The 17,252-nt window shown below is 38.0% G+C and overlaps 1 protein-coding gene across 2 annotated transcripts in view; it reads left to right on the top strand.

Annotated features, from left to right (window-relative positions):
* The window catches only part of PDE11A (phosphodiesterase 11A), a 144,859-nt gene that overhangs the window by 1,435 nt on the left and 126,172 nt on the right, over window positions 1-17,252 (top strand). The window lies entirely within an intron of this gene.

Raw genomic sequence — 17,252 nt, 5'->3', positions numbered from 1 at the left:
TGGGACTGCTGCATCTGCGCCCCGTTGCTTTGGGGAGAGCGTGTTTGCAGCTCTGCACATGCCCGCTCGGAGCACACGGCGAGGGTTTTCAGACCTTCTCCCGGGAGCGATGTAACCAGTCCTTCTGTTCTCCCACAGGGAGTTTCTGCAACCTCAACTTTATTACAGAGGCTTCAGCTTGAATTGTGAAAATGCAGTCCTGGCTTCAGAGCAAAAAATCCCTTTGACGTCAGCAGGGACAGAAGTTCCCTCTTCTGAGTGCAGGTTAATGCGAAGCAGTGCGCTCCCTCCACTGGCTCGGGACCCACCACTGTCTCAATCTCAGGGATTGCTGCTAGTGTTAGACACTACCATCCATTTAAGGTTCCTTAGAAAAATAAGAACCGCAGAACTGCAGATTTCACACGTTAGGATCCTGGAAAGCCACAGAAAGCTGGGAGATACATGTCTTCAAGAAGTCTGGGAATAACCATTGCCCAATGTCTATTTTTTCTAGAATAGTAACAGCAATAATAATAATCAACATAGAGTTTATGACTCTTGATAACAAACCATGCAAGGAGGACACTTGAAAATTAGGGTTGGATTATTTTTTGTTTTAAACACAGGAGAGCCAGGCTAAGTGTATTTTGGGCAGAACATTTATTTATTTGTCAACCAGTGAAAAACGATAGGCACCTCACAGATCTGGACTGAGAGAGGTTTCCAACACACAGACTTCAAAGGGAAAGAACAGAGCTTGGTGAAAAGGGTGCAACACTAAGAGTAAAATGTTTGAACGTTGGCTCACCTTTAATAAATTCTAAGGTTGCTTTCTTGCTTTCTTATTTCCTCCTCTACATTATATGCTTTCTTTTACCATCTTATTTTTTATGACTGTGCCTTCTAAAATAGTACTCTTTCCAAAATAACTGCTGGTGGTGGTCAAGCTGAAGATGTTCTCAGTAGTCTCAAGTGGCTGAACAGATTGAAGGGTATTTGAGTTTGGTTGTGCGAGAGTTTGATCTCTCTATAACTGCTGCCTTTTTCTTGTTTCCAGCATCTCTGGGTAGCTCCAGATACTTCTTTTTGGAGGTGAGAAGGCCACTAGAATGGCAGGGCATTTTCTAGTCCTAGGGGGTTGTATTATTTTTTCTGAAGTGTTCTTGTATTTACTTTCCTGTAAAAAAGCCCAGTTACTTTAAACAGGTTATTCTCTGTTTCACCAGCAGAGAATAGTGAAAAACAATCTTTGCAGTTGCCATTCCCAGTACTATTTATATTATACTTTCATCTGGCTTCTATTCTTCATTAGATGAAAATACTATAAATAATACCCTTCATTGCATATTTAAGCCCTAAGTACATTAGTTGCAGTAGAAGGGTGAGTCCTAAGCCAAGTTTACCTTGTCGTTACATCAGTTGCAACTTTGCTGCTTTCAATGGAGTTACTTGTGATTAATTCTAGTGCAAAAGAAAGTTTAGACCTTGTAACTTTAATGGAAGTTTTGCTTGATAACAAAATGAGGGATCTGCTTTCTGTTATGGTTCTGACTTAGCACAGTTTATCTTCTGTTACCTGGTATGTAGTAACCATTGTAGTAATCATTAAAAGGAGACCTTTCTAACTTAATAGTCTAGAGTAAAGAGCCCTAAGGAAGCTTAGCTATGTGTGCACAAAGAAGGGACAGCTGTTCCATTTCAGATTATTGTAGGTCTCACAATACAGTACTTTAAAAATTAATAAATATGGTGATATGATTTTTGTCAGCATTGCCACCGATGATGGAAGTGTTTAATCAACCGTCAGGTTAAAAAAGCACCACCAGCAAACTGTCAGGCTGACAGATGGAGCTGGAGGAAAAGGGACGACTCTTTTGTCTGCTGAAGAGAATGTTTAATTTGATGCTTCTCATTTGGTCAGAAAAGGCCTTTTATTATATGAGGTCAGACAAACATCTCTAGCTTAATTTAAAGACTTTCTGCTTGTTTTTGAAATTAACAGACTTGTTTAAAAAGAGGTTAAGAGACTTCCCTGTTATCAGCTAGTTTACAGAAAAAAATAACAGGATTGGGAAATTTAGTTTACTATCTTGCAACTGTTTTTTTTTTTTTTTTTTTGAGCCAGATCAAATACCAGTTGAAATTACTGGAAGTCCCTCTACCAACTAGTGCAAATTGGATTGCCTGCTTGTACTCAAAGTATCGTTAGCCACTACTAACATTAATGGCAGTTTAGTGCATTCAGCACTACATGTAAATCAGGTAATGTCCTGTAATGTGCTTTACGCAGGCAGCCCCCTGCTCTCATACAAAGCCCCCTCGGTTTAGAAAGTTTGCCAATGATTTGCAGTGGCATTTTCAGAGGTCGTATAAGGTTTCAATTACACATTTATTTTTCCAAAAAGAAAAAAATACTAAAAATATTGGTTGGGGCTTTTCCATGATCCTGGTGACTATTGGTGTTGTCATGTCTTTGCTCATGTGAACAATATTATTACATAAATGAGCCTACTTAGATCTGAGGATTGGAATTAATGCTAAGTATTGAAGATTGTATAATAATCAGTTTTTGTTAATACTAAACACTAAGAAGTAACTAACTATAATGTCTCAAGGTAATTTTATTTATGAAGCTTAGCAGTGACTGTACAAACATTTTGGAGGCTTACAGCATCAGAGAATTAACAAATATTTAGTGTATGGAAGGATTTAGGTGAATGTCATATGCCTTCTGTTCAGAAGTTGCACAATTTCAAACATGAGATAAAAAGCATTATTAATTACTTTGCAAAGTCACCTGATGAAAGTGATTTTTGTGACTATATGACAGTTTGTAAAATGTATGAATTTAATAGTAAATATTACTATTATAGATATTACTAATATTACTATTAAATATTTTAAGGCATTTGCAGATCTCCATCGAGTTAGTGCTGCTGAGGATTTGAAACCATGAATGGAAAATGTGGAGATACATACTTTCTTTCTGTTTAGAAGCCAGTCTAAAACTCTTTCTCCCATAAGTATAATACAGTTGACTTACAGATTGAACTGTTAGCCAGATTAAGTTTTAAAATACGGCCATGGGGCTTCTTCCATCAGCAAAACATGTCAGTAGTGGTACTCCCTGTTTTTGAAAGAAGAACCAGTATTTTGCTATATTAATTTGGGCGAGCATTACTAACTTCTTATTCTTCATGCAAGTTACGCAGTATGTCTTGAGTATGAGTGTTTGAAGGATCAAATCACACTGGCCAGGAAATTAGGACCAAAACATCCTTTGACGCTACTAATAGAGCCTATATGTAGTTTTTGCAGTAATGTATTAAGAGTGTTGATTGAGCACATCGTAAAAACATAGGCAGAAGGCTCATCAAACATTTATCTGCTCTTATCTGTTCTTATCAGTTATTTAAAACATTTTACTTTTTTCTCTCACTATTTTAAACTATGGATTTTTTTATGTCATCCCTTTTTCTCATAGATCTTCCCAGCTGTTTAGCTGAAGTTACTGATCATTTCAATTCTGTCGCTCCTTTTAGAGAAGTATTTAAGTAATAAAATTTTTAAATCACTCTGTAATACCTTTCCAAGTTTAGGCCAACTGGACTACAACTAATGCAAACACAAGCCTTTCGACTAAATTTAAAAAATCCTGGAACACTTAGGCATAGTTTTTTGGGGTTTGGTTTTTTTAAACTAGAACTCTCAGTGAGTTATGAGTAACCATTTTCTCCTGCTATTATCTTGCAGTATTTCAAAGTTTCCTGCTTATTGGTGTAAGCATCTTAGTCTGGGAGTTCCCTTGTGACAAGGGCTATTTATATAGAAGGTCATGAACACATGAGAACCAAATTTTATTACACAGGGTAACTGTTTGTTACCATCAATATTAACAGTGTCTCTTTCAATTTTAAAGAGCAGTTAAAGCGTTGAAACTGAGAGTCCTGGGAGGTTCAGTTCTGCGAATGGGAAGCACTTAGGAACTGTTTTATTCAGCAGCACTTGACAAGCAGACACCAAACAATTGCTGTATTCATTTTAGTACTACCTCTTAGCGAGGACAGAGTTTGCTTTTTAAAGAGCAGAGATGAAACATGGTAAGCCAAAATAATAATTTTTAAAAAGACAATCCCATGTAATACGGAAGAAATGAGTTAAAACAATTTTTGCTGTACACTAAACATGACTAGAAAGTACCACAGGGAATGCAAAAGATAATTGAAATAGTGAAGAAATACAGACTGCTTTAATGTGCTTTCCACAAAAGGACACTCTTCCACGATGCAAAATTTAGGGTAACTTAAAATTGTGAGTATGAATCAGTAAATTAATACAAGAATAGTGATACATGAAGGAACGTTATAATTATCCCCAAATCCACTGCCCAGAACAGACTAGTCCCCAACATAGTGGGTCATGTTGGGCTCCCTGCAGAAGGCAAGGCGCCTTGCGGGGGGCCCTTTCTGGCTCGGGGAAGCCGTTTTCCTGCGGGCTGGGTCTGTGGTACGTGTCTGAAAGCAGCCTGAGCAAGTGCCCCCATCCACTGGCAGCCCAGCAGGGCCTCATCTGAGGCAGGAGCTGAGCTTTCCAGGCACAGCTGGTACCTGCACCTCCTTGTCAACAGGCTGCCTCTGCTGCGGGGCACTTGGAGGTCCCCTCACCTCTTGTCATTTCCCTTATGGGATCAGTCCTCTTCCAGGGGTGCAGTTTCTGACTGAGCTGTAAGACTTCCTCACACCTTCTTAGGTAGCACTGCTTCTGCTCATATCTTGGAAGCATCTACTGGAAATAGAAATTCCTGTGGAAAGTCAGGATTGCAGAGAAGGGTGTTTGCCCAGAGTCATCCAAGGACTCCATATTCTCTGTTTCACAGCCCTCTACACTGCTTTTCCTGGGCAGTACTAGGAGAATCACAGGAAAGGCCAGAGCTGCAAAATGTGATATAAATTGCTGGAGACAGCCCACAGCTCTCATGAGGGAACATAACTGCCTCTCTGCATCTGTGCTGAGCTGGACCTGTGAGGTGACCTTGCTGACCACATAGCCAGCCTGCCTGTCCTCCACCATAGAGGCCAGGAGCTCTTGCTCAGGGTGGTAGGTATTGCCATGCCGTTCTCTCATGGATGCACACCACCTGGTAGCTATTCCAGGTGCATGTGCTTTAGCTGCTTTGGCAGTTTTAAGTGAGCACTGGGGTGCCGGGCTCCTGCTGGGCGCAGGGTGCCCAGGTGGGGGCCGTTTGCTGCTGGCTCCCTGCAGCTCAGAGCAGCGTTGTGGCAAAGGAGAGCTTCCTGAGGGAGCAGAAAAGAGGCCTGCTCGCAGGGACTGACTGCAAGGGGAATCTGCCTGTGCTCTTCCTGTAGGGCCCCCACTGGCATATGGTGAGCTTTCTCTACTTTCCACTTGTGCTGTTGGGTAATTATCAGGTGTGGGGCCTTATGCACTTAGAATTGGTGCTGAACCACATGGTCCTGTGTGATTTCAGCATTAGCCTGAGGGAGCGCTCAAAGTGCCTAGGTTCCTCTAGGGAACAGGTAATTGGGGGGACTTCAGGACATCAACAGGTTGGTAGTTTCTGTTTGTTTTTGTGGGGGGGGGTGGGGGGGTTTTAATCAAAAAATCCATGTAGCTAATCTCTCAGTTAACCTATAGAGCAAGCACTTTGTGTCTTTGATTATTGAAAAGGGCTAATAGCAAACTCTCATCTTCCTTTGTTTTTTTTTGATCTAGTGCATCTCTAGGCAGTTAGCTGTTCAGCAGTTTGAAGAAAAATCTTTTTGAGACCTGGGATAGTTTCCCTTTCCTGTTAAGGCTGGTAAACTTTATTTGAATGAGATAATCACTCAGCTAATCCATTTCTCTGAAGCTTATAGCTAAACAAATAACTTCAGCTTTCTTTTCCTCAGCCATTTGTAAATGCTCCTTGTGAGATGGGCATGAGACTGGCTGTTCCATGGCCTGTAGCTTCCTTGTGAGTTCTAATACGCTCCTGGGAAAAGAGGCTTTGGGTTCTGCAGTCATCATTTCGGTGCTGGTGAAGTGTGTGAGTATAGGCTAAGAAGGCGTGTAGTTTTACATAACATGGATTTGAACTCTTTGTTTGTATTATATCCCTTACAGTTTTTTATCATGGAAAATAAAGCTAGGGAGATTCCAGAAGACACTTGGAAATGTTCACCTGACAGAACATCTTTATTGCAGCAAGTCTACAGTGATTTAAAGTAGAGCAAGCGGCTTTGGTTTCCTTCTGTCCTAAAGAGCCTGCATGGGACACTTTATGTACAAGTCTTGTTATGTTTCTGGAATATATTCCAGAAACCAACTGCTGCACCAACATAGCTGTGGTTTCTGGGTTATCCAGTACAAGTCTTTGTGGGTGGCAAAATATAGATACTGATGTGACCTGGAGGGGACAGAAATCCAGATTCTTTCCATCTACAGCTATCTGTCCTGCGTCCCATGGTGTTGCTGTCTTTGATTTCTGGGTGAAGCTCATTGCCTCAGCTATAGAGCTGGCTTAGGATTTCTTCACATTTTGGAGGGTGGGGGGATGGTAGTTGGAAATCCCTACTTTTGAAAGGGCCTTGCTGGTTATACTGTGGAAAAGTCAGGACCTAAAAAGCGGAAGCCACTGCCATTTATGTTCTTTTTCTCTCCGCCTTCTCTGGTGGAAGTGATGACACAGGTGACCCTGTGCCTCCCATTACTAAACTTAAAGTTGCTGCTGTTCTTAATTCAGTGTGAGGATTTGGAATGCTGTTCTACAAACACTGTAGAAAATGAAATTCATTTAAGGTTAGAATATTCAAACAGTACGTAGAAATGAAGTCAAAGCACTCAACAGTATCAACTCTATGCTGTGGTATGTGATACTGTATACATGTGTTATTTACAGACACTTTTTACTGGTGTCACTATACCTGGATGAGTTCACTACAGATCTTCATATCTGTTTTTAGAAGCAGTGAGCAAGAACTCCAGCCAAAGGAAAAGTAGACTTTATTTCTTTCTCATGAGTATAGCTCAGCATTTCTGCATATCAGACACATATTTCATCTCCCCCCCCATCCTTGCACTTCTATGAAGCTGCAGAATTGTTTGTGAAATTAAAAAAAACCAACAACATACATATATATGACCTCATGCAACATAAGAAGAAAAGATATCACACAGCTCAGTAGAGCAATTGGGATCAAATGGGAACTAAAACTAAAAGAACTAACATAAAGATAAATTATAAATGTTAAATGGCAATAACTTTTAAAGCAAATGCGAGTAACTTCATCAAATGGGACTCTAACGGCAAAGTCATCTCACGCACTGCTAGAACAGTGCAGAAAAGATTTAGAAGAAGAAAGCTGATGCAGTGGGATCAGACATGCAGAATGAGAAGCACTTTTTCCAGGAAGTTGGCTGCCCTAAACTTAATGAGCTGTGTTGATATGCGTGTATAATATTCATGCATGCTGCCTAGGTGAAGGACACTCAAAGTTCCCATTCAGGTGCTTAGTACCTTGCAGGAATTTCATTAGTTTTGCCACTGAAAGCAACAAAAGTTTTAAGTCTGAAAGACAAGTGTATATACATACTGTAGATGCTCATTTATCTGACTCTTCTTTTTCTGAGCCTCCTGTTAGCCAGATTTGCTTTCAGTTGTTTTCATGCATTACTGCCATGAAAATCACTCATTTGTCTAAGTATATTCTGTACTTGTAATCTTGTTTAGATAAGTGAATGTCTAGGGTGTACTTATCGCTTAAAGGTTCTTTCATATATAAAATCGTAGTTTGTCAATCCTTTTATTTTATCAGTGAGCCTTACAGAAAGATATTCTGGAAGATGATGCTTCCTTAGGAAAATAAGAACATTATTTAAAAAGCATGACTTCATCATAAACTTCCAGAAAAGAATGGAGATATTTTTCTAACTATATGGCACTCTGCAGGATGTGACAATGTAGTATAACACAGTTCAATTATTTATCTGATTAGACTAAGTCAGCGATTCAGTGAACAAGGGGCCTAATCCTGCAATTCTAATTTTAGCACAAATCCCATCAAGTGCAAGACTGAATAATGGTTTAGTTAGGCTTGGTGTTGGATTATGTTATTTTTAATGTTTGGGGTTTTTTTCAGTTTTCCAGAACAAATAGATGTTTCATTGTATTTAGTTGCAATTGTATGTTACTGTGTATTTTTTTCTGTAATATAACAAAGTTAATGTATAACAAATACACTTGTACATTATAAGTTAATTGTTTTTACTTTTTCATCTTACTTGACAAACTACTGAAAATATAAACATCTCAAGCTAATGGTTCAGCCTTATCTTTTACAAGTAGGAGTTAAGAGGACAGTGTCAACTCTACACAATCTGAGTTTAATGTCTTGACAGTGCATCTTTAAAAATGAGCATGATTTTGTTAATAATGCTATTGATTTATCACTAGAAAATATTTTAAATTATTCAAGAATCTCGTACTCCTCCTAAAATACTTGAAGCCATGTATAGTATTAAGAAAGCAGCAAGACCCAATGAATACATTGCAACTTGCAAAGTTGTTCACATGGGTAATTGTTAGGCTAGACTTTAACCCATAGATTTTGTTGAAATATACAGGAGTTCTGGTTGATTTGGTCAGAGACATATCAGTTTTAAAGCCATGCAGTACTTCATATAAAATGATTATGAATCTTTAGGAGAACAGTTTTAGGGATTGGCTCAAACTGAGGTTGGAATGAGATGGGAACACAGATGTGGTTGTGGCTAGCTCCCAGGAGGACTTCAGTCAGGCCCAGTGCAGAAAGGCATGGAGACCCACTGTGCTGGAGCAAATACTAGTGGATGTAAACTGTGATAATAACTTTCTGTAAAATTGTAAAAATCAAAACATGATTACTTTTGATAATAATGAACGCCATTTGTGAAAGTCAGTAAGCTTTTTTAGCTGCTTTTTTTTTTTTTCTTTAATCCTCACAATTCTCCATTTCCAGATTTCAAAGAATATAAAGACTTGCCAATGTTCCCTGCTTTTTGGAGAATTGTTTTGGGGATCAAGAGATACTGTTGGCTAACTTATTTTATGCACTATTGTCCATTTTATTCATCTTACCTTATAAGAAATATTGCTGTCAGTAGATAAATGGACTGTACTTATTTACTTGGGAGAGTAAATCCCAAGTTTTAGGGTCTGAGATGCTGAAGAATGGTACTAGCTTGTTCTTCTGCCCTCATCTCTGGGGCTTGAGGGGTTTGGGGCAGGTGACAGGCATGGTTGCAGCAATCTTTATGGGGAAGTCTCTTCAGAGATTGCTTTAGTTAGTTGTCTTTTGTGCATGTTTCTTTTCTATAAGGTTCTGTCCATATCTGTTGTAGTGATTACTGCTTGGCTTCTGTTTCTTGTTTATGCATAATATGATTTATACCATATATGATTTTATAGAGAAGGGTATCTAGAACAGACCTGATGCCTTCATTTATTTTTCAAATTTGTATTTAGTTGTCTTTAATGTTATGCTTTGAGTCTGGATAGCTTACTGTCTTTTCAGATTGCTTTTTTCGTTTGTTTTCTACTGAAGCTGATTGAACATAAATTAATAAATTGAATAGGTCTTTTTTTCAATTACAATTTCTCTACTTCTACAGGTCTCAAAGGTTCCTGGAGCATGGCTTCTTGTAAAGTCAATCAAAATGATCTTAAATCAAATTTGTCTGTCCCAAGCAGTTCAGTTAAAACAATAATATTCAGCTTAACAAAGCTGTCAAACATATTTTACTCTTTTGCTACCTGTCTTTGACACTATTTGAGCTAATGTGATCTTGATCAGTAATTTAAGTATAGTATATTCCAAGAAAACTTGCCTTAAGTTTTTTTGTTTTGTTTTTTGTTTTGTTTTTCCCCTTGAGCCCCTCCCAAGACACAACTGTGCAGTAGTGGGGGAACCGCTAACTGTAGCATATTGTAGGCCAGGCCTGTTATACAAGGACCACCTTGTAGTCTTCTGTATGATTTAAAAGAACAGTATTTCCAAATAGTAAAAAATGAGACATAGCTTTTTGCATGTAGTTCTGCAACTTTAGTTCTGTCACTTAGTCCATTTCACTAAACCCTTCAGTGCCTTTAGGTTTTGGAGAAATAAAACCATCTCTTTGTCATGAAGAGTTCATTGCTGGAATACTGGAAAAGTATTCAGACAGGTGGTTCATCCTGCGTTATATTATTTGACTCTTAGCTAACTTGTTTTAGGATTAGTCTTTTTCTGGTCTAAATCATGCTAATAGTACTCATTTAAATAGGACTGATTTGATAAGTATATGAAAAAGACAGGTTTTCTTTTCAGTGTCTTAGGGGAAAAAAAAAAAGTACCTCTCTTTCCTAGCACTGTGTGAACTTGTATTGAAAATCTACATTGAAATCTAGTTGGTGAAACTTCACCCAGAAATTAAACTGTCTCTGTTTCTATCATAACCACTTCTATTACTTAAGTAATATCTTGAGGAAAGAAGAATGTAGACTTAAATTACACAAAAAAGAACAAAATACTTAGTGTTGTTTCACGGGAATTTCAGAGACACCCTATGGCCTTCTATTGAATAGTGCATCTCATTAGAATTTTTTGAGAAGAGATTTTATTTTAGTTGGAAATAAACAGGAAATGTCTAGACTCTTCTAGTAAGTGATAGAAACAGTAGCCTCTCAGTGATGTTTTACTACTTAATCATGGTCATCATGAAACTTTTTTTGTAGGCTTTATCTAAATGTAGCCGTTCAGTTTTCAGAGTGTTCGGTGATTGTCATTTAGGGACTCTAGATCCAAATATACTAATGCCCAGGTTGTTCTGCACTGAGGTAATTTTGCTATTGATCTCAAAGAAAGGAGGATTAGGCCTTAATGAACACTTTTTTTTTTTTTTTCTTATTTTCCCCTTGAAATCATTTCTAAGAAGGAGATTTACAGGAGATCCTTACTAAATTCAGTCCACTCCTATCAATAATATAGCCGATCAACTGTTTTTTAGTTCTCACCCAATTTCTTTATAGTCTCATGGTCAGATTTGCAAGCTAATTTTATGTATGCAAAGATAAATCCAGAGGACTTGGCATAGAGGAGTTGGGCATTATATGAGTAGGTCCTGATTCAAGCAATCTGAAGGCCCAGGTGCATCAAAATAATGAGTACTGTATAAGATCAGAACTTGTGGCTTCTACATCTTGAGTTTTCAGCTGATGTGCTCAAGGTAGGGAATCTTAGCATATCCGAATTCACTTTTCTAGCGAAGTCACTGATAAGACTTCATGGTGCTAACAGCTGCTGTTCCAGGTCATAGCATTTCTGATGCTTATGTTCTTGATCACTTTCAGGTCATGCTTTTAAGAATCTTCACAGTCAAAAGAACTAGAAACTTAGGGTTTTTCTTTTAAGTTTTCTTAATGAAAGTTGAGAGTGATATCATATGGTTCCAGAACCCTAGAAAAAAGCTTTCTGTCTGTGCCTTAATTTGGCCTTGTATTGAATAAAAGCACAAAGATGTTTGGATATACTTAAAGATTGTCAATAAGCGAGAAAAGACAGAAGAACTGAGACTGCAGTGTCGTTGCTCCAGCAGCTGAAATATCAGCACTTGGATTGATGAATCAAGCCTGCTCTCTTCTGTGTGTTTCCTTGATTGACCATCACATTTTACAGGGTGATATTTCTCCGAAGAAGAATTTACAATCAATAAATAATTTCAGACAAGATAAGGCTTGTCCTCTAGAATAACTCTTCCTTGGTGGCAGTTCTGAAATTCTGAATGAAAATGCCTCAGTCATTACACTTTGAATGGGTCTCTGACATCTGGAAATGTCATTATGCAGAACCAAACCAGTAAAAACAATTATATGTTGTTTGGTTATGGTAATGTTTTAATCAGTCAGTGGAATACTTTACATTAGAATTCCTCAGATTTTATTGTATGAAAATACTGCCAGTACAACTTATAACTAGTGAGGTTTCTCAAAAAAGAAAGTATATTTTGTATCTGTTCTGTCCCCAATTTCTGAATGCAAGTCTTGACTATAAAAGATAAACTTGAAAGCAAATGCTCGTTAGTATTATCACCATTAATATTCTGTAGCATCCAAAAGTGCAGTGCAGATGAGAACCCTGTTGTGCCACAGGCTGTCCTAACAAATGGGATAATACAGTTTGCATCACAAAATGTTTGCAGGCTTACAGCCTCTCTCTGATTTAGCAGCTTTGTTATCAGCTGCTAAACAGGCCTTCTTGCTCAAGGTTTCTACCCTGTAAGTGGAGGTAGATGCAAATTTGTACAAGCTTCTCAGCCCCCACAGTTCATACTTGGGCATTTGAGCTTTTATTGATGCTGTTAAATCCAGCAGAACCTGTCAGCTAGATCCTACTGTGTACATCCTATTACAACAGAAGTGATGCAGCAAAGCGGAGGGGAGGAGGACATGGACAAAAAAGTAGAACTGACATATAATACAGGTCAACCAGCCATTCAACTTTCTTATGTGCATATTGTATCATTCAGCAATATTAATGCTGGCAAAAATAGTGTTTTATTTTGTTTACCTCTGTCTCTTTCCTCATCACTTCCCCTAATGCCACTGAAATGAAATTCTTGACTGCCTTTCCACCAAAGGTTGTAGAAAGGGTTTCACTTCATGTATTGATAAACTTTTACCCAGTTTTTGTTGGAGTTTTTTATTTTTTTCAAGAATCCCCCCCCCCCCCCCTTCCCAGTTAAATGGTTAAGTTCTCTATACTGTAGCTGCACTACCTTTAGTCTCTGCTCCAGAGGTGCAATGCTCTTCAGCAAAGGCCGGTGCAGTTCTCTAGTATGTATGGATAATCTGACATTATCAGATGGCAGTAAGACTGAAATAAGTGGTTGCATCTGTGTCTAATGGGACTAAGGCTTCTGGGACTAAGGCTGTCTGATTTGTTCCAGGATCCCTGTGCCTCCCTTATCATAGGTAGAAGCCTCACCAAGATACAAGCAGGGAATTTCCAAAATGTACTTGCAAAGGAGGTGCAGCGGTGGCAGGAATGAGCTGTACTTTAAAAAACAGGTTCTGGGTTGCTAGTTTCTCTACTGTCCTAGTTTGCTGCTCTGTACAGCACCCACTAAGAAACACAGGATTGACATCTGTCATCAAGTCTCTTCCTAACATGGGCAACTGTGTTGTATATATCCAATTCAGACAGGTTCAAAAGGGTCTCCCATGTGCCACCTTTCCTGTGGGTCAGACAACACGCTGACTGTACATTAATCTTGAGGCCTGTTGTGAAGGCCATGACTATGTATGCCACAGGAAGAGAGAAGCAGAAGGGTCCTTGCCTTGATTTCTGTATCCTATAGGTAAACTTATTATCCCAGGAAGCTGATCACAGCTGGCAGACTTGTTCTGATCATGATAGTTAATGAGTCAATGGAGATTTTATGGAAGAATTAGAAAGAATATAGTCTGTTCAGCCCCAGAGAGAATATCAGTGTCTCTTGTCCTGGGCAATGCAAAGTTTGCTATCTTACTGTGTGGTACTGCCAAGAGATGGATGATCTCTAAATTTAAAGTCGCTGTTGATGGTGAAAAGCCATTTGCACAGTGGGGTACTTTCCAGCATTTAATGCCTTTCTTCTCCCCCGCCCCCCCCCCCCCCAATTTTTTAAATGTGCTGTGCCTGGACCCAAAATGTAAAGTAGTGTGTAATCTCAAACCTAAAACTGAGCCTGCATACTTCCTTATTTTGACTAAAAAGGTCCACAGATCTGGCTAAGTTTATAGATAAATACATCAGAATACAGATGGAACTTCTACATTCTCATGGTAATGCCTCATATTTTGCAGTTTTGAAACTTTATTTTCATCAATGCATAATTAGTCACTCAGTAGTAAATTTCCATAACTGGAATTTGCTCCTGTTACTGAAATGTAAGCAAGGGAGAAGCTTCAGGCAGCTGGTATCTCTCCTGGGTAACTGACAGATTTTAAGTTGCAGTTGGACTAAAATACCCAGTATAGTGCCCCTTGTTATCAAAACAAAAGAAACTTTTGGGTGGGCACAAATATATCTTCCTGCTTTTTGTCATACACCTCTGTTATGTCTTAGAGCAATGTATCTCTTCACTGAATGTATTCAAATAGACAAATCTCAACTCGCTTCTAGCCCACCCAACTGCTACACTCTTACAATTAAATAACCTTCTTGAAGATTCATCTTATCTATAAGACCCATAAGAGGTAAATCAACAACGATATTGCTAGTCAAGACTCTTTGTCATTTTGATGTCTCCCTGTGTACAGTATTTTGGGCTGAACAAAATCATAGAGTGGGGTCTGTGTCTCTTCGGTAATGCAAAGCATGTTATCAGTATTTCAGTAAAAATAACCAGTTCTAAATAAATCGGACATTATCAAGAAGTAGACAAAGAAATAATGTCCAATTTAATCATTGGTGAGACCTACTGTGTGATAATTGCACCGCATGTCACTTTATGTGGATTGTTCGAGAAGAAGAGTCTTATAAGCATGGTCCTCTGTGGTGCAAAATGGCTCGGCTCCTGTTGAAGTTAATATGAAAGCATTCACAAGCATGGGGAAAGCTCACAGGATCAAGCAGGTCTGGGCGCTGGATGCCATTATTAAAAACCGTTCATCATTGGGGTTCTGGGTCTCTTAAAGAAATTGTTAGGCACAAATAATTCAAGGAAATCTCATTGCTTTATCGAAGAGCACACATTGGCAATCTCTTTGTGGAAGCAAAGGCTGTTTAATACACTCCAGAGGCACAAATGGGTCCAAGGAAGAACAGCTCCTAATAAAATTACAGAATTAAAACAAAGCAATCAAAGAAAATTGTATAATTAAAAAACACCCAAAGTTTGATATTCTGTGGCACTAGAGCACTATAATTTCTGTAAGAATAGCACAGTTGGTATTAATTCTTTACAAAGAACATTAAAAAAAATGCAAAAAGCAACGTAATAGCCAAATGTATGTTAATCTCTATGCTGAGTGAGTGTTGACCACTTCTAAAGCATGTCACTTTTGGGTGACTAAAACAAATCTATTTCTATAGTATTTGCAATGCAGAACAGGGAAATAAAAATGAGAATAAGATTTTTTTTGGGGGGGGGGGAGGGGAACCTGTCTCAGTTCATAGTATGGGTAAAGATTTAATGAATTCTATTCCTCATCATAGTCAAATCTTATCGTAGATGAAGGATGGTAAGGATTGTTCTTTCATCACCTGAGTCAAGAATATATAGACATTATTTCCCAACCGATATTGTCTAGACTTCTGAAAGACTTGCTTATTTTTGTATAACTGCTTAGTTCCCTCACATTAAGAGAGTCAGAACTGGCTGTAACCACTGGCTTCAGTGGAAACACCAACTTAACCTTGGAAAAAGAGAGCTGCTGCTAGTTAATAGTGGTAACTCCTTGGCTAATGTAACAGATACAGCTCGTAAAGATAATTCACTTATAAGATGAACAAAGATGCTGTTAGCACTACCTTTTCTAAAATTTGCAACCTCCTTTGAATCATTTTGTGATCTGTAATTTCAGCTATACTATTCCAGAGCAGAATGAATTTCAGCCCATAACCAGTGATCCATTTATGTCAGGTTAAGGCTCTCACTAAGGATAGAAGGAAACCTTGGTGCAGTCAAAGCTGTCAGTCGCAGACAGATGTCTTCCTAGTTATAGATTTACTTATTGACTGAGTTTCCAGAAAGTGCAGCTTGTGCTTGGTGTTTCAGGAACTCATTTGTTTTGGGAATATAGAGAAACAGTCAAGCCTTCTTCCAATAGACTGTTCTTGTTTAAATGACCACTTAAAAACAAACAAACCATGTTCGGTTCTCTTTAGTTTTTGTTAATCTATATTGAAAGACATTTTCTGCTAAAACTTGTAGTTTGTTTACAGCTGTTTGCTTACTTCAAATGTTAATGTATTTATAAAAAGAAAAAATTCAGACTTTTATTATCAAAAGTACTATAAGCTCTGCTTACTATTCTGGTAACCATAGAAGTTGTACGAGAAGATATTTAAGGTGTCTTTTGAACTTTTCTGTTTGCATATACAATAATCTTTTTCCAGTGGCAACTAGCTGTATGTACCCTGCAGAGGATGCTTAAAACAAAAACTGCAAATTCAACTTTTTGAGCTAAGGTATGCACTAAAAATATATATTGGCACTGGAGGGGGATACATGTTTTTTTATATAAATTTTTTTTTAACTGGGGTCATTCCTATGCTTAATTTTTTGAAAGAGCTGAGGTTTTTAATTACAGATTCTTGAAAAAACATTTGTACCCCATAATATTATTTGGAATATTAGTTCTCATGCCAGGCCCCAATAGACTTACTGAATTTAAAGTGTAACAGGCAGAGAACTGGGACCAAAAAGTTTTTATCTGCTTGACATTGAAGCCATAACCTTCTATAAAACACAGTTGTGAAGTGGCAGCATGGCGTAGCCTAAGTGTGTGTATATTTGATCATATATATAATCAAATAACTAGCACTAGACATCAGTCTTCACTTCAGTGAAAGTGTTGTATAAAGTGGTGGCTTTTTTTTTAAACAGTGATCAAATTTAATTATAGGTAAAACTTAATATTTTCTCTCCATGTATATATTTTGAACTACTACTTTTATTGGTGAAGACTATATATTCTGTACTGTCATCCTCACTTACAGTAGTGTTCTGAAGTTCCTACAACTTGTGGAAGCACCTGGGCTTTCATCAGGACATGAAGCACCACTGGTAGTGCTTTAGTGTAAAATGTCATTTGTCCAAAACCAGGGTTAAAACCTGAAGTGAGGTCTGTCTAAACACAGCTTAAATCCGTCAATTTTTCAATGCCTTGGTATTAGCACTACTTCTGAGACTTCAGTATCTGAATGACCTTTGGGGATAGAAGTATACTGAATGCTTTATGCTCAACGCTGACTCCACGTGGGACAGGAATAACAATAAAGTATGAAGCAGTTCTAGTTTTAGTAAATTATTTGAATTTTGTGTTGAAAAGTAAATGCTTGCAGCTCTTTAAAAGAAAATTTTATTTCTTATATACATACCTTCATAAATATGGGTAACCTTAGACACATTGCCTTAGAAAAACTTTAAATAACAAAATACTAGTGTTTCTTCAAAGATTGTTTTGTTATTAGTATCTTTACTCTTCAACATGTTATACTACTAACATTTTTGTTAGATCTTGAAGAGATTAACTTGTCATTCTTTCATAA

Source organism: Dromaius novaehollandiae, chromosome 7 (assembly GCF_036370855.1).
Source record: "Dromaius novaehollandiae isolate bDroNov1 chromosome 7, bDroNov1.hap1, whole genome shotgun sequence".
NCBI classification, from domain to species: domain Eukaryota; kingdom Metazoa; phylum Chordata; class Aves; order Casuariiformes; family Dromaiidae; genus Dromaius; species Dromaius novaehollandiae.
Note: the sequence above shows the minus strand (reverse complement) of the source record. Positions and strands in the feature narration are given on the sequence as shown.